The 18,507-nt window shown below is 42.9% G+C and overlaps 1 protein-coding gene across 2 annotated transcripts in view; it reads right to left on the bottom strand.

Moving 5' to 3' along the window:
• The window catches only part of sema6bb (sema domain, transmembrane domain (TM), and cytoplasmic domain, (semaphorin) 6Bb), a 190,727-nt gene that overhangs the window by 8,015 nt on the left and 164,205 nt on the right, over nt 1-18,507 (bottom strand). The window lies entirely within an intron of this gene.

The following is an 18,507-nucleotide window of genomic DNA, read 5'->3' as shown; positions in this document are numbered from 1 at the left end:
TGCGATTAATTTGCAATTAAATCGCGATTAACTATGGATAATCATGTGATTAATCGCGATTAAATATTTTAATCCATTGACAGCCCTAATAATTATCCAGTTAAGTAATGGATAATGCACAGCGAGCCGGTCATTGTTGTGAAATAAACCCCAACAGGGGACCCTGATGCAAACCAAAGAGGTTTATTTCACAACAATGACCCGTTAGCTGTACATTATCCCGCTTATTACACGGCTACTTACTTAAGAAATCAATAATTTGACACAAAAATGCTGCACCAGAGTCCGACCTCAGAACTGCGCCCATAGCAGCGGTCTGTTATAAAGAAATAACAAACCGTAGAACGCCGTGCTTGACCAATCAGAATGGAGTATTCAACAAAGCCGTGTAATAAGCTTATATAAAACACCTCTGGGTACCACAGAAGCTGGATACAGCTATTTGTCTAATGTACAAACACAGTAAAGGCACTAAAGAATCATCTGAACTTGTTTTCTATGCTGTGAATTTATATAAAAAATACTTCTACTCCTTTTCTGCTCAAATAAATAGGCTGATATTTTCCCCTCGCTGCGTCTATATGCCAAAGTCTTTGCAAGGATGAACACGAGGCGTCATGTTTATAGATAAAGGGTAAAATATCAGTAGACAAGACCATGGATTTCTGTACTTCTTTTATATAAGGACATGAGATGAACTCCCTCCGAGAGAACTGTTTATGAATTATTGAAGATATGAATACAGCGAGACCACAGCACGGGCTGCCATGGATCAATTAGGAAAATGCCAGAAGATAAGTTGTTCTTTGCAGCGTGGGCTCCTGGGACCAACACCAACGAATACAATGAAATTGTGCCAAGGGAAGCAGATTGGAGAAAAACAGATGAAGAAAAGCGGAGGGTGTTACAGAGAGAGAGAGAGAGAGAAAGAGAAAGAGAGAGAGAGAAGTTGCCTAAAGCGAACTCGAACATTTGGGACCTTAGACAAACATAGTAATAGTTGTTAAATTACAGCAGCAATAGCAGCAGAGGGAGGACTGCCTCCACAAGGACACTGAAATAAATCCTTTCTCCCAGAAAATAAATGGATGTCATTAATAGACATTGGGAGCCACTTACTCACTTCCACACAGCACAGAGAAGCAGAACGGGAGGAAGAATGAACATACAGAGAACAGCAGCGTTTTTTTTTTTTAAACAAACATATTTTTATTGTCTGACAAATTCATTTTTAATGGGGACAAATGGAGCTGGTTGTGGTGCGAATGCTCCAGCATGAGACAGCCTGGTGGTTAATTAATGTGGCCTGTGGCTCGCTATAATAAAGTGTTACTCTACACATTGACGTTAAGCCGGGGAGTGGCAGCTAAAACCCCTGTGAGAGGCTGCTGAGCTGCTGCGCTGTGCCGGAGGGGCTCTTCTACACATTAAGGGAGCAGTTCTTCAAAAAACAATGTAAAGAAACTATTTCTACTCTTACCCACAATGCAATATATCTAGTTTCACGCAGGGCTGGCTTTAGCCTTTGTGGTGCCGTAGGCGAAATTTGGATCTTTTTCCAGATGTTGTCATGTATGAAAAAACCAAAAGTGAACACTGTAAGCGGACAATTTGATTACTATAAGCAAATTATATAAACAGCGTTTGTATAGGAATGATTCTGTCCCAAACTTTTTGATCAATATAAGTGGTTTCCTCTGTAAGTGTATTTATTATAATATAAACAAACAATTGGTCCCTGATATTGTTGGCTTAAAAGTGTTTAGTCAGTTTCACTTCAACGAGAGTTACAGGAATGGAAAGTGTTTCCTTCTTTATTTGTTTATTTGTTAGGTCAATGCAGAAAATGAGGAATGAGGGCGCCTTTTAAGAGGGCAACCAACGCCCCCCAGAAGGTGGCGCCGGGCCTGGTTTCACATAATGTTTGGAGGTTTGGGCACATGTGATTAAGCTCGTCCCAACAGGTTAAAGAGCTCAAAGCTGGTTTGTGTTCGTTGACCACAAAAAAGAAATCTCTACAGTAACACCTCTTTCCAAAAACAATGACACGGTTATTACTTTTTCCCTCTGTGAGGAGATGCTGGCAACTGTGATGGTAGAAATAGTTCACAATGAAAACTACAATTACCGCCTCATGGTTGTATGCCTCCGCCAACCACTCAAGTTGCAGTTTTACATCCAAAATATCATCACTTCATTATTTCATCCTCTTAGACGTTTGTGTTAAATTATTATAATTAGCATATGAATTCTTGAGTTATGGCCATAAATGTGTTTTGTGAGGTCACAGTGACCTTTGACCACCAAATTATAATCAGTTCATTCCTGAGTCCAAGTGAATGTTTGTTCCAGATGTAATGAAATTCCCTCCGGGCGTTCCTGAGGTATCCGCTTTCACGAGAATGGGATGAATGTAAGGTCATAGTGACCTTGACCACATTAATTTCTCTGGGTGGCCATGACTCAAAGCCTTTCCGAAGACACAAGTACAAATCAACACGTTCTCATCCCAGCTCATCACATACTGCCGCATTGTCAATTTAACTTTAGGCAATAAAACCACATAGTTAGGTTTGGAAAAAAACTACATGGTTGGGCTTAAAACTACTACGTCTGTACAGTGAAAATGACATTGAATGTTGTGAACATGGGACACGAACAAACAGCTGATTGTAATGTGAAAGTGAAACTTAACGCAGTTGAAAGGTTGAAAGCTTGAAAGCTTTGTGTTTGTTGGACCCATCCACCTCAAGTGTGTCTTTTCGCTCTTTAGACTACGTCATCACACTCCCGGCGCACTTTCTCTGAGCGTTTACTGTTGCCGCGGATGGGTTTACATTGCAGTTAATGGAAAGCCAGGCGTGTCTCAAACTGGCGCTAAAGGGTGCCTGGTGCGGCAGTATCACACGCTGATGGCCGTAACAAAGCTTCGGTATTTGACGCCGCGCAAATGAGAATGGGCTGGTACAATGACCTCATAATTTGCAGCGAAAAGACCAGAAATCACTAATGTGGTAACAAGACTAACAATCTACTAACAGCTTTGTTTGGTGCAGATCACTGTAAAAATCACACCATAATCATTTGAATATATTTTTCAATGAAAATGAGAATAATAATAATATCGCAAATCATATCGCAACGGCAATAACAGTCAAAACAATTCGATATTTTTTCAAAGTCGTTCAGCCCAATTCACAACGTACAGCTGAGGCTGATTGGGATGTCACTAGTTTTGCAGATATTTGATCACAAATCAAAGTATTGGACAAATTAAATTTGTGACCTGATGATGGCGCTAAATCAAAAAAGGGTTTTTACAATTCATCCTGAGAGGAACATGACTCTCTGAATTAAATTTTATTTGGAATCATCCAATAGTTAGTCAAAACATTTCATTCAAAACCACAAATCTCAACCTCATGATGGCTCTAGAGGGAAATGTCAGGATCACCAAAGTCAGTATGGTTCATCATCTGCGGAACACGAATTTCTGTACAAAACTTCATGGCAATCCGTTGTTGTGATAAGTGATGGAGAGGCATTGCCATCCCTAGAGACATGTTGCCAATGTGGCCAAAAAGATAAGTTTGTCAAATAGAAGCTAAAGTCTGATCTAAAGGTAAAGTACTGTATAGACTCAATAATGACATAATATAAGCAGAGAGGAACTTTGTCTGCTTTTCTTTTATTTATTGGTTCATTGCTGAACTATAGCTTTACAGCAGTGGCCTTCAAGCAAAGCTGCACTCTAAAGAGTCACAGTAACAAATGACCAGAATTATATTAAGCCATTCATCCATCTCTTGTCACTTACAATTCCACCTTATAGCTTGGACAATAAATCCTCGCCTCTATTGAAACCAGTCCATACTCTCAACAAGTTTGCGGTTTCTATTGACTGAGATCTGGCATTAATCAACTGACCTTGTTGGTCAATCAATGTCCTTTTCAGCACTAATTAGTCCTTTATCACCAATCCAATAAGCCCAGCGATAGACGTGGACACAGGCCTTACTTACAGCCTGATAATTATGTGACACGCACAGCTCAGTCCAGTCCACCGTCACACAAATCCTCCTGAATAACCGGAGATCACATCTCATCAGCGGGATTGTCTTCGGTCTTAAAGAGTATTTGTTTTACATTTTTTTGTTTGCTTGATGACACGACCTCTTCTTCCCTCATTTCATTTTACTTCTTCTTCTTCCATTAGTTCCCCACTGCTTCTGAATATTAACTTTGGAATAAAACATTTTCTTGTAATAGTTTGTTCTAAAATGGGATTGTTCAGAGGAATTTTTCTTTTAACGTTCTTCTTAAGTAGGTCATCTCGTGTGGCTAGAGTTAGACATTTTAAAGTGTTTATTTAACCGCTTAAAACTCTGATGGTCCGCCGGCAGGCCCGGCCGCTATTCGGTATCATATGAAACTAGAAAACCTAAACAATCCAAACCATGTCATGCAAGATTGCTAAATAACAAAGTTACACTCAATTTTGATGAGGAAAAACTGGCATGGCGATTTTCAAAGGAGTCCATGGACCTCTGACCTCAAGATATGTGAATGAAAATGGGTTCTATGGGTACCCACGAGTCTCCCCTTTACAGACATGCCCACTTTATGATAATCACATGCAGTTTTTTGAATGCAGTACAAATGTGTTATTTTCGACTATACTACAATGATGTATTTCTGCATACTGGGGTCCCTAAACAGTCTTGGAATTACATAAATTGTGTATCATTGTAAAGCTGAGACTCTTGTGGATCCAATGAGCCCAACTGTATTCATGTGTGATGATGTTAGTCCCCATAGGAGCCATTTCATTGTAGTGAGACCGTTTTTTTAAAAATTTGACCTCACTGTATAAAATGACCCGTGGTGACCTCTAGTATGATCACAGCCTCATGAAACTTTAAAAACCACAAACTACAGGCCTAGAGCATTCAGAGGATGGATGGCTTTCCTAGCTAGATTGACAATAAGGGGGTTTCTGAGCAGTTTACACAACAGAAGTGCTCGCTATCCAATCGTCGAAAAATGAATTCTTGCAGAAATCTCCAAATGTCAAAAGCTTTTGATACCAAATCACAGCATGGCTTTTTCTAGTGTGTTCCTCAAGATCTTGGAGTCTTAATGTGGTATTTTGGAGGGATTATTGATCATTCTTATCAATTCCCAAGTGGTAAAAATGGTTAAATTTAGCACCAAATCTGTGTAACAAATGTTATCAACAGCAACTTATGATACATAATAGAGCATGGGGATGTCCATCATATACTTCTATCATAATGTTCTACGCTCTTATACACATTCACAATCTATTTTAATTGAATAATTAATTTATTCATTACTTTTTTATGTCTTATTAATGACTAGAACACAGTGCTGAGCTGCATCTCAAATTAATCTCCAGGTTCCCAGCTTTCAGATGATGTGCACCACTTCTATGTGACATCTACTGTTGACTATTTATCTCCCCCTGAACATCCCCTCTCTCCCACCCTTATCTTTCTAAAAAAGAGAGCAGAATGGCTAGAAGGGGTTAACTGAATATTAAGGTTTATTTAGGAGGTTAGTTTTGCCCCAACGGGATGTAAAAACTTGATTGCTCAATATCTCAAAAATGCTCAGAAGGCAGCTCATAATTCAGATCCTACGACATGTGTTTCTTCGCTTCGTTCCTTCACGCTGTCACACAGCCAGCTCGTGTTTACATTAATCATTGAAGCACACATGTTTTTCAATGTCTATATTGAATTTGACATTTGTTCATTGGAACTTCTTCTCTCCTTGAACACATTGTTGGCCTCTTTGTTGCAGCAGCCTAAACAAAAGATTTTTGCTGTATTTATTTTCATGTTTCAGGCCAATATTCAATTTGCAAAGACTGCCAGGTTCAATTACATTATCTCTGCTCTCCTCGGTAAAAAAGGGTGTTCGTGGGGGCAGCAGATGAAACACAAAGAAAGGCATTTAGAGGTTACCAGCGTGTTCATTTATAGTATCCACACACACACCCTGGAGGAGTTTGAAAAGTCAGGTAATGAATTGATTCATTGCTGGATGTTTTTTTTTTTTCGAATAAACCGCAGCCTTGCTGACTTTGTAAACAAAAGCGAAGCGCTGCAACCACAGAGAAGTCAGAACAAGGCAGCAACAAACCGCAAATCTCCTCTCACACACACACATCACATCTGGAATAGTTCTTGCTGCACTCAGCTGCAGAGGTTGTAGATATTTCTCTAACATTTACCTCAACTGTGGTCCGGGGTTGCTGTGTGGCACTTCAGATTAAATTCTGCACGGTGCAATAATACTGCTGTCATCCTCATGCAGCAGGAGAGGTCTTGACAAGTGTGTGTGTGTGTTAGTACGGCTTTCTGTGTGTGTGTAGCTGCTGGCCTTCTCACACTCAATATGCTTCCTCGACTCTCTTTCTTTGACACGGACATTCAGATAATGTTAATTATTTTGTGCATTTCTTTTATTCCCCCACATCTGTCTGTCTTTCTTGGATGCACAACGGAAATCTTTAGCCGGTGGCAACAAGCTGAAACAGCCGATGAAAGGAAAGGATAGATTCGGAGGAGTGTGTTTGTGTTTATGTGACAGCAGTAAGGTTTCCCTGCATCCTATCAAGAGGTGACAGTAGGAGCAGCAGCATGCTGCACACTCTCCCCTCCTTTCAACTCCTTCTCTCCTCCAATCCTGCTCACTTATTAAAGCTTAATAGAAGCCAACGGGCCGACCTGTCAGCCTGACGCACACTGAGCTGATCGTCTCCAGGCTTCCAGCTCCAATTACAGACTAACAATGGGAGGAGAGGAGAGGTGAGAAGAGAGGAGGAGAGGAGGAGAGGAGAGGAGAGGAGAGGAGATGCAAGGAGAGAGGAGGAGAAAGGAGGGGAGAGAGGAGGGAAGGGGAGAAGAGAGGAAAGGAAAGGAGAGAAGAGGAGGGAAGGAAAGGAAAGGAGGGAAGGGGAGGGGAGGAGAGGAGAGGAGAGGAGAGGAGAGGAGAGGAGAGGAGAGGAGAGGAGAGGAGAGGAGAGGAGAGGAGGGAAGTAAGGAAAGAGGAGGAGAGGAAAAGAAAGGAGAGGAGAAGAGGGAAGGAAAGGAAAGGAAAGGAGGGAAGGGGAGGAGAGGAGAGGAGAGGAGGAAAGAGGAGGAAAAGAAAGGAGAGGAGAGGAGAGGAGGGAAGGAAAAGAAAGGAAAGGAAAGGAGGGAAGGGGAGGAGAGGAGAGGAAAGGAGAGGAGAGGAGGGAAGGGAAGGAAATAATAGGAGAGGAAAGGAAAGGAGGGGAAGGGAAGGGGAGGGGAGGGATTTTAAATGGATTGAGGAAAAGGGAGGGGAGAAAAGGACATGAGACAAAAGAGGAGGAGAGTTGAAACAAAAGAGGTGAGAGGATGAGAGGAGGAGGAGACGGCTGAAGAAAGAGTAGAGAGAAGAGAGGAGGACATAAGTGAGGATTAAAGAGGTGAAGAGGAGAGAGGAAAGAGTAGAGGCGGAGCGTTTGGAGAAGATGGCAACACTGAGAGGATATTTGTTTATAATATATAATATAATATTTTTTAAGAAGTTAACTGACAAATTCAAACTACAAAGGAACTCTCACAGAGTTAAACTATTTTCATGGTATTTCATTTCTTTGTCTCCACCCTGCAGTCATGTGTTCCCTCACACCCCGTATCGTCCTTCCCTCCCTCCCGCCATCCTCTTGTTTGCTGTTAATCCTCTCTCCATATCTCTCCACTCCTTTGATCACCAGGGTTGGCGGCATGATGGGAGTAAATGGCTTCAAAACCCCAAAAGAGAAATAAAGAAACTTTAGCTCGCGCACACACTTTCAAATCAAGGTCGTTCCTGCACGATCAAATTTAATATCTGCGCCACAGAGTGAAGTTTCCGTTACACGCCGAATGTGACAGCTGTGCTCGTGTTAATCTGAGTGATTTTGTTAAATTTTCCCTCATGTCTTCCGCTCTCATTTTCTCCCTCCGTTCTGCCGGTGAGTCGGGGAAATTAATGGAAAGCTCTGCTAGCTCCATGCCAGTTGTTAAACATTTCCCTTGATTAGAGCACTGGCAGAAGACTCGCTGTATCTGCCCGGCCCATGCTCGCTCGTCTGGCGGCGCTTTCCACAATGGCCTTGTGAACATGTGTGCGTGAGATAAAGACAGAGAGTCAGATGAAGGGTGATTTTTAACCCAGCGTGAGTGATGCTGATTAGAAACACGCATCCAAAGGGTAATCACGCTTTATTACAACTAGGGTCTAATTTTCATAGTTTTGGCTGTCATTGCTATCGAGTATGATGTTCCCGGATCTCAGCAATTACTTTGATGAAGTCTGGCGAGAAACACCAGCGTTCAAATGATCAGACAAGCCGACGTTTAAGCCGGTAAATCTAAACCAGCAGTTCTCAACCTGGGGGTCGGGACCCCTCAAAGGTGTCGCAAGAAAAGATCTGAGGGGTCACGGGCTATTTAACATGTGAAGAAGACAAACTAAGGCTGTCAAAGTTAACGCAATAATAATGTGTTAAAGCGAATTTGTTTTAACGCCACTAATTTCTTTAAAGCTTAAACGCAACTTGAGATTTTTAGCTAGATATTGTCATCATATGAAACTAGAAAACCTAAAGAATCCATTGGTACCAACCATGTCATACCAGCTTGTAGCAAAGGAAGTTAAATAACGCTCCAAACTAAATTTTGGCGAGAAAAAACTGTCATGGCCATTTTCAAAGGGGTCCCTTGACCTCTGACCTCAAGATATGTGAATGTAAATGGGTTCTATGGGTACCCTCGAGTCTCCCCTTTACAGACATGCCCACTTTATGATAATCACATGAGGTTTTGGGGCAGGTCATAGTCAAGTCAGCACACTGACACACTGACAGCTGTTGTTGTCTATTGGGCTGCAGTTTGCCATGTTATGATTAAGGCATATTTTTTTTGTGCTAAATGCAGTACCTGTGAGGGTTTCTGGACAATATTTGTCATTGTTATGTGTCGTAAATTGATTTCCAATAATAAATATATACATACATTTGCATAAAGCAGCATATTTGCCCACTCCGATGTTGATAATAGTATTAAATACTTGACAAATCTCCCTTTAAGGTTAATTTGCGATTAATTGTGATTAACTATTGTAATCGACTGACAGCCCTAAGAAAAACATGTTTCTACTACCCAAAATGATCTTTTCCTTCTTGGGAACTATTTGAGTTTTGCCTCCCCCAAAAATCTTAAAATCAAACAATGTGAAGGCAACAATACTCTTTGGTGCAACTGTTCTGGTACAACTCATAATAATATGCAACTTGTAACAAGGGGGTGTGAGTATGCACTGCTTACCTATGAAGGGTCACAAGCCAAAGAGGTTGGGAACCAATGATCTAAACCAATTTATTCGGAGATAAAAACCTAAATTAAGTGCACCCAACATGTAGGTCATAATCCCTCATTGCACAGGAAAACTGTGTGTGCTCATAACTACAACAAGTATGACAAGAAAAGTAAAGTTAAACCAAAAAGGAACAACAACAGATAGGAAATGAATTCACAGTTTGCCTTCGTTTTCTCTTCTCTCTCTGGTTTTTCATTAAAACTTGTACAGCTGTCTGACTTCTCGTGTTCCTTGTCTTGTTGGACTTCTTTATAGTGATGTTTCAATTAGCAAGTAACTCAGCAATTAAAGTTGTTCTGTGAAACCCAACACTACGTCCTTATTTTGCACATGCACTTTCCAAAACCGAGCTGTGTGGAGGTGAGAAAGCAAACAGGATTTGAACGTCTCTCTTTTTTGATTCTTAACACAACTATTTCTGTCACTTCTCATGCGTACAAACAAGTGCAACATTATGTATTCCTTCTTGAGACCGTCTGAAACTGTGCACCGTCATCCCCGATGATGATATTGATTCTCCTCTATCTTTATAGTACGTGTTCTCAGGGTTGTTTTTGGACGTTCACGTCGCTTCGTTCTCAGCATTGGACGCTTGATGGGCTGCCCCTACGCACTATGCAAATGTTGTTCTGGAAACAATCGAGGTGAGAAGTAAGCCATGCAGTTGCTGAATCTGTCTTAATTTTAGATCGACAACGGTGAGTTTAAACGTTTTTCGGGAGTTTCCAGAGGCGGCGAGTCACGCTGGACGCCCCTACAAAGTAGCCTAGACCTCAACTTTATGCAAACGAGGAGCGGCCAAGGTGACGGTCTGTCTCTCGAAACGCAACGCTGCGCTACCGGAGGGCAAGAATGCAGAATCGAGTTTGGCCATTCGGAACAGCTAAAACTAGTTAATTTCTAGCATAACCCAACTCGTATTATTACTGATCGTGATGACCAAAACTACCAAAATAAGACCCATGTTGGAATAAATTAAATGTATAAATGTATATATCAACGGAATACAAAACAGCATCAAGAGGCCTGTTTCACCTGCTCGCTTTCTACAATGATTATAGTCTGGAGGTAATTTAGATGTTATCGAATGAATTTGGGAACTATTTGAGGCTTCCTACAGTTCAATAAGTTCCTTAATCAAAAGCCAGGCAAGGGAACTTTTATGCAGTTTGAGAGCTGGAATACATGTATTAGAAACGCAGCACATCAAAACAGAACAAAGAGACTTCCCAGCATCCCGGCGGACCTGTCGATGCCACGAGCACACACTTCTGAGCTTGATAGGTTACGACTCCGTCAGCGTACAGCCACTGATCTGAGGGCCTTTCATCTCCACCATCCACCATTTCTCTGCATGTTAATGTGTTTATGCACGCAGTGACGGCAGGGATGCACGTGGCAAAGCACACGTGTGAATAAGTGTGTGTGTGTATAGATGTATGAATATGTGTGTGTGTTAATAAGTGACTGCGTGCACTGCCTGCACCCATGGCTCAGTGATTTTGCTCATTATCCTCCTCTCCTTTCCCTCCGTCGAAAGACTGCAGGCACTATTTTGTTTCTTGTTTTTTAGCACGTCTTCCTCCTCCCTGCTGTCTCGCTCCTTTTTTTTCCCACCATCCCCATTACTTCTCTTTCAGATACACTGTCGATCTCGCTCTCTATTTCCACTACTGCGTCTCACTTTCTCTCTTTCTTTCACACACAAACATACAGTCACGTTCCAGCTGTAACACTGACGTGTGTGCGAGGATGGAAAGAAACTGAGAAAGAATTATTGAAGCTCTTTAAAAAAAAAAAAGCTGGAACTCTGCAGAGCTCCTTACTCGGACCGAACCTCGCTTGCTCGTAAACTGTGTTTACTCTCGGGACGATTGTAAAGCCATTTACTGTCCCTCCCTGACAGCGTTTTCAGAGCCCGGCTGCTGATGGCGAGTTCTGCACGACTCCCCGGTTAAAAAAATATAAAAAACATAAAAAAAGAAAACAACCACAGCTCCTGAGGGCTAGTCAGACGTGCCCGACTGATCAATATGTTAAAACATTTATGCGCGACAGCCATGTGTTTGCAATTAAAATTCCATAAAATCTCCACCAAAAAACCTGCTCTTAATAGATTCAGGTCTTCAGCTGGGTCTATTAGTGAGGGCAGATCAGGCGTTTGGCTGGCTCAGAGTCAGGGATTGCAATGATGACTACATAATTGCATACCTGCACGACTCTCTTGCTGCCTATACATTCCTCTTTTTCCACCTCTAGCTACTTCATTTTTAACTCTTCCCTCATCTTGGCTTCTTTCTCCCTTTTCATGCTCACAGAAAAATCTCTGCTTGGGGTAAATGAGGTAAGTCTCGAGTTGCTTTAGGGGAGCGCTGCGTGTTAAAATCATCAGAGGTGGCGGGGGCTGACTCCCTCCCGCTGTCGTGTAATCAAAAGATACTTTTTTTTTGCTGCCCATAAACGTTTTTTCTCCCAGCCCATACACACGTGTTGCTGTCAGGAATGTTCCTCATTGAATTTGTGGATTCAATTAAATCAGGAGACCTCGTTTTCACAATCTGGTCAACCTTTAGTGAGAGGCAGCTTAACAAGGGCCGGTCTGTTAGCCGTTTCAGCTGCATCCAATCCAAACAAAGCAACTGGGCTGTGGCGGACGCTGTGGCGAAATAAATTGTTTTCCGGGAGAGTTTTGAACGCATGAGAGTGCACGTGTGTTATACGTAAATGTTTTCTCAGCACGATGCAGGTTTTATTCTTTTCCTCTACATACTATAACTTACAGAGTTGGCGACGCTTTCGTTTGGTAATTGATATTCTCATTTTAGGTGCAAAGCCAAAAGCAAACCGTGAAGAGCAATAATAAATATTCACAAACATGTCACAGGCAATAAATTGGAGAGCAGGTCCGCATAGCATTAGTCTAACTATCTGCCCAGAGGGCTCATATCTCTCATTCCCAAATCATGAAGCAGGCAATTTCAACTTAATCTTTCTCACATGCTACCTCCATATATCACATCAGAGCTACGTGCTAAACTACGCACCCACCAGCTGAGAACACTCGCCAATTTGTTTTTATGTTAACTCCCCCAGCGCTGAAGCGTTGGACCCGTTCCTGATACAAATTTCTGAAGGTTTAACAGAATGATTAAACCATCAGGCCTCATGTCGGGGCGGCACACCATCTGGGTGGCTGATTGAAACTACCCTCGCCCCATTCGTTCAGCCACCCGCTCCCCCCCCCGGTCTGTTAATTTACAGGCCGCCTTTAATGAAATGTCTCCGCCGCGACACGGAACAAGGCCTCGCAGGTGGACATCAGGACACATCCTGAGCTGAACGATCGCTCAGAATCACAAGCGCCAATGTCAGCTGACCTGGACTAAAGAGAGTTCAAGGTAATCAATACCGAGGAGCTGCAACAAACCGGCGTGTAAAAGAGATAGGAAGAGGCTGATGGACGGACTGAGAGAGAGAGAGAGAGAGAGAGAGAGAGAGAGAGACAGAGACAGAGAGAGGGAGCTATGGAAAGAGAAACAGAGGCAAGAGGGAAGTGACAAAGAAAGAAAGGAAGAGGAAGTGTCAGAGGGAGGAGGAACATAAAAGCGAATGAGATTGAGACAGAGAGAAAGGGGGGAAAAAAGTGTTATTGATGTGTTGCAGAAAGGACGAAAAGTGTTGTTTGACGCAGGGAGTTAGGGGAACTCACCATGGTCGATTTCTGTCTGAATGATAGACACAAAAACAATCCCAAGTGGTGTGCGAGGAGAGTAGTTACAGTACTCTGGATGTCACGCTGCAGGACTTTCTGTTGAGGCATTACACAGCGCCTCCAGGTCCTGCCCGCACTTTATTCGACAACTATTACTCAGCACCGGCCACAGACCTGCCTGAGGCCCTTATTCTTCATCAGACTCTGTGTGTTGGGGTGTGTGTAGGCTCAGCCAAATTCCTTAAATGCCAGTTTCTGGCAGATAGTGAGAAGAGCCGGTGGCCGGTGGCCTCAGCTGGTGGTGTGTCTCTTCATGTATAGCTGTGTGTAAAAAGGCTCCAGGTCCCCTCACACAATGTTCAATGTGCCAATCTGTCATTTTCCAGCTTTTTAAAGGGTAACTTAAAGGTAACTTTGAAAGGGTAACAACCTTGACAAATATTTTCCCATGTTTTTGTGTCTAAGTGACTAATAGGGACAACTTTTTTTTAAATTGGTCCGGTGTTGAGGGAGAACGCTGCAGACGACAGCCGCAAAAAACGGGCTGCGAGGGAAAGCGAGCAGCGTCATTGTCACCTTGCCAGATTTCAGAACGAGACATCTCCTTGAGCGAGACTCTTTCCATAATGTCAGACACTTAAAATAACAATCAGAGCCTGTCATGGCAAAAACAAGCACTTTTAGTGGATGTAAATGGCGGTGCCAGCTTGCCCCACTAGCACCATATTGCAGCCTGTGAGCAGCTGCCATCTACAGCGCTCTCCCTCAATACTGAGAGGGAGGGTTGCACTGTAAAGGACAGAGGGTGTCGTATCCTGACCAGATTGTAAAGCCCCCTGAGGCAAACTTTGGGCTATTCAAATAAAATTGACTTGACTTGACTTGACGACTGGACCAATATCAGAAATTGTCACTTAGACACAAAAACATTGAAAATAGGGCTGGAAAATACAGAAGTTACTCTTTAACATACACATGCCCTCACATGGCATCTGGATCACACCAAACACATAAATCCAATCATGTACACACATACTGGTCTTAAAGTGGCAGTAGGCAGTATATATTTTTGGCATCATTGGGCAAAACTTCCATTATAACCTTTCAGCATATTGTAATTCAAGAGTTCGGAGAGATAACTAGACTTCTGCTCCTCCTCATGGCTCTGTTTTCAGGCTTTAAAAAATCTAGCCCGTGACGGGAGACTTTGACCAATCACAGGTCATTTCATTGAGAGAGCGTTCCTACTTGGCGTTCCTTCACCAGATTTCACAATGGCTGCTGCGTCACAAACTTTCTCATTTTACAGCTAAACCGTGCACTACAAGATGAATCTGAAAACATTTGAGGAGAGAAATAGGCATTTACGTAACATAATATTGATTCATATTTGATCAGCGCTGCCTAGTTTGACCGTTTGGTCGGAGTTCGCGAGTGATTGACAGCCGGCTCTCATAGACGGCAGCTGGACAGCGGGCCTCAGATTAGCTCTTACTGCTTGTTTCCTCCGGTCTGTGAAATCTTGCAGATGCCGTTAGGAATACCGGAGGACACAGAGGCACATTATTTTTGTCAGGTTACCTGTTTCATGTTCTACTGTCACAATAAAGCAACCGTTTTATAAAAATAACTTTTTTTATAAATCATATTTGCTCCAATCTCGCCCTCTTCAGCTTTAACAGTGCGCCATGCTTTTGGGATATATTCCATTATAAGCCCTGCATGCGTTATTATAAAGTATAACTCTGAATTCACACTATAGGCAGCGGTGAAGTGCAACTCGCTGCAATAATTACATTTTTCTGCGGCCGGGAGGCGTATTCATGTTTTTCAGGCGTGAAGAAATTCTTTGTAACAGAGGTCAACATGTTGCAGGAGTCACAGGATCTGATTACTGATTGGCTGCGGGTCCTCGCAGTGATCAGTGGCCTCTTGCAGCATGGAACCATTTTTGGACGTGTGGGAACATAAAATCAGGGTGAAGGTGGTTTTACACTGACGTGCTTCTCTTAAAATTTGGTTTATTTTTTGGTGAAACTCTGGAAAATAAACAAAAAGTCTTAGAGTGACTGCAGGCTATATGTGTTCAACCCCTCACCACCCAAATATTCACTTCAACCTGTTGAAAGATGGCATCTATCAACGAGGACCCGTGGCTCACCGAGGGGTCAGTTTGTGTTTGTCAAGGCTCTTTCTGAGCCTCCCGCTGTGGAGAAGGAGATGTGAGGAGCAGAGGGAGGACTCAGAGGAGGAAGTTAGATGAAAGAGCCGAAGCCCTTCAGGAGTCCTCGCACCTCGCCGAGCCTTCCACAGGCTGCTATTCTTAACTTCTTAGAGCTCGCTAAGAAAACATCTCTACACTGGAAACCGCACATACAGTATTTCACTTCCTCTTTTTTTCCTCTGCAATGCCCAAGTACACACACACGTCAATTGTTATAAGGCGCATGGGTCCTCATATTTCATCAGCCCAGCCTCAGTATTCACTGAAGGGATCAGCTCTGTTCTTCAAGCCTCTCAGTAGCTCCTCGGGGTGGGAGAGATGCGTGAGTTAGAGCTCAGTCTGGCATCTGGGGATGCACAGCTTCACACCACACTTCCTCTATCTCTACTCGTCTATTCTCCCTCTCCCTCTCTCTTTGCCACTGGTGTCTGACTTACAGGAGTGACAGCAGAGGGAATTAGGAGAGGAGGAAGGACGACTGTGGCGTCAAGGTTACAGAGCCCTCTCTCCGTCTGAAAGAGGAGACCACATCAAACAAAAAAAATGAACTACTGTGGCGAATGCTTCCTCTCTTTTCTTTCTCGTTTCCCGTCTGTCTCTTTGTCTCTGCTGGGGTTCAAGCTACAGGGCAGCTCATTTATCATCAGCAGACTTAAGACCCTACTTTAACTAGCTGCCATGTAAATACAAAGAACTGTGTCGGCTTTATGGGTCCCCCCCTTCCTAAGCCTCAACTCAGGCCCCGTTCCAAACCGCAGCAATTAGGATGGAACTAGATGAGACAACAGTCGTAAATTTGCCAACAAATTTTCCCTGCACAACCACGAGGGAGAAAAGACAGAGCCGGTCCTGGCTCTGCGGTGATCGTCATCCCCTCTAACATGACGCCACAACAAGGAATCTCCATACCGCCATTCGCCTCATTGATGTTTCAGCGGACCTCAATTACGGAGTGATTGCATCCCGCTGTTCCACCAGTCAAAACACTGCCTTTCTTCAGGAAATATTTTCACAGCACCATAATTGCTTCCATCTGTAGCTACACTGCGGCAACACTAGCTGTGTCATTACGGCGGAGTGAGTTCACAGCGAAACGGGTGGCGAATGTGTTCGTGCGAGTGTGAAACGTTTGTGTGTGCTGGCGAGCGTCTGGAAAGCCTTATCAACGTGGAGGAACCAGAGATTTGAGGAAAGTGTTGAGTTGGAACAACGAGGGAACGTGATGAAGCAGGACGTAGCAACACCTCCACACACACACACGCCTCCTCCTACTCCTATTCGATGGCTGGTTTAACAGAGTTGACTTTAGCTGATGAGCTGTCTGTGCAAACACAATTTGACTCGCTCTCCCAAAAGGCCTGCAAACAGCAAAATAAAACGAAGGAGTGTTTATCTCATTGCTGCTGGGAGATTCAGGCGCTGCTTCAAGGTGCCAACAAAATGATTTGGATGTAAGAATCTCTTTCCTTTAGAGTTAAGAGACCCTAGTGGCGAATTAAAAAAGAGAAGTTGGAGGTTTGACAGACCATTTATCCCACGTTTACGCTGTAACCGATCTGCCTGTCAGCAAGGGGTCACGACCTGGAAAAACCGAGAGCCAGCCAATCGACACGTCGGCGATTACCTGCCGTAAGTGGATCCGACATCCTATACCGTCTGCCGACGCCTGAACCAAATCTGACTCATTGCGCTGTTTACAGAAGTGGTTTATATTACCTGTCACATGCGTGTTCACACATCCAAACCTCACAAACACACACCAGAGCAGTTGAGAGTTAGTTAGGTGTCAGCAGGGTATGTTCTGCTCAAACATCATTAAAACTGAATCCAGCATAAATCCAGCTGCGGTTTGTCACGCTGGCTGAGTTGTCCGCTGTGAAGAGACCACTAATTTAGAGGGCAAACAACTGCTCACACACACACATACATTAATGGCTCTATTTTCTCTGCAAGCAGAATTGCTAGCTCAAAGTGGGTGTGACTACTTTATTTGCAATTTTAGAGACCAGAGGCGATATTGCAGCCCTGGCACCGCCGAAAAAAAAAAAAAAAAGGCTGAAGCAGAAATGAATAGTTTATTAGTGGGAGGAATACAATATCAGCACATGGAGTCAGGGCGAGCTTCACTAATCACGTCAGGTCTGATAGTTTCCTAATGACCTTCAGGAGGTGCAGAAATCCCAAACCACATGTACACTGCAGATCAAATATGTTTATTTGGTGTTCTTGATATGCCTCCAATGGCAGATTATGTCCCTTTTTGAAGAATATAAGGCCCAGACGCAGCAAACCGACATCAAAGAACTACCGGCGATGAAAGGCCACCTGTTGCGTCGCCTCATGTCGCCTTTGTCTTGGCCAAAACGTTGCACTCAAAAACACCGCAAGGACTACAGCCGACGTCTGTATCCATCATTCAAAAAAGGACAATATTTGTCACTGTTTTGTGTTGTTAATCGATTTCCAATAATAAATATATACATAATTTTGCATAAAGCAGCATATTTGCCGACTCCTATGTTGATAAGAGTATTAAATACTTGACAAATCTCCCTTTAAGGTACATTTTGAACAGACAAAAAAAGTGTGTGATCAATTTGCGATTAATCACGAATATCTATGGGCAATCATGCGATCAATTGCGCTATTCATATTCTAATCGATTGACAACCCTAATAAATAGGGCTGGTAAAAACATAACCTCCTTCCTAGGCCTTCAGCCTTGGCGGAGGTAATAATCTCACTGAAGAGTATAAACATGGAGTCTGTGTGTGCAGAAAATTTGAGATGTTTGTGTATTTTAGTTTTTAGATAACAGTGCTGTGTCAGAAAATGTAATAACTGATGAATGTACTACCTACACGGCTTGGCCTGAGTGAGTAAATATGGGCATTACATCACATCGCTCAAACTACAGACTACAGATGGAACAAACATATTATTTAAGCTGCTGTATGATGGCTACATGTGTTTAATCAAGTGAAAAGGGAAGGACTTAGACTTACAGTTCATCCAAAACGCATTGAAACACTGTCAAAAGATGTGTGTTTGAAAGATGTCAAAGTTAAAGAGGTGAAACTCAAAATGCATGAACGTTTTGGGATTTTCTGTGTATGCACCTCGGTACTAAAGCCTTGAAATTGCTCTTTGTGCA

This window comes from Sebastes fasciatus, chromosome 5 (assembly GCF_043250625.1).
Source record: "Sebastes fasciatus isolate fSebFas1 chromosome 5, fSebFas1.pri, whole genome shotgun sequence".
Classification (NCBI taxonomy): Eukaryota; Metazoa; Chordata; class Actinopteri; order Perciformes; family Sebastidae; genus Sebastes; species Sebastes fasciatus.
This window is presented reverse-complemented; position numbering and strand designations above follow the sequence as displayed.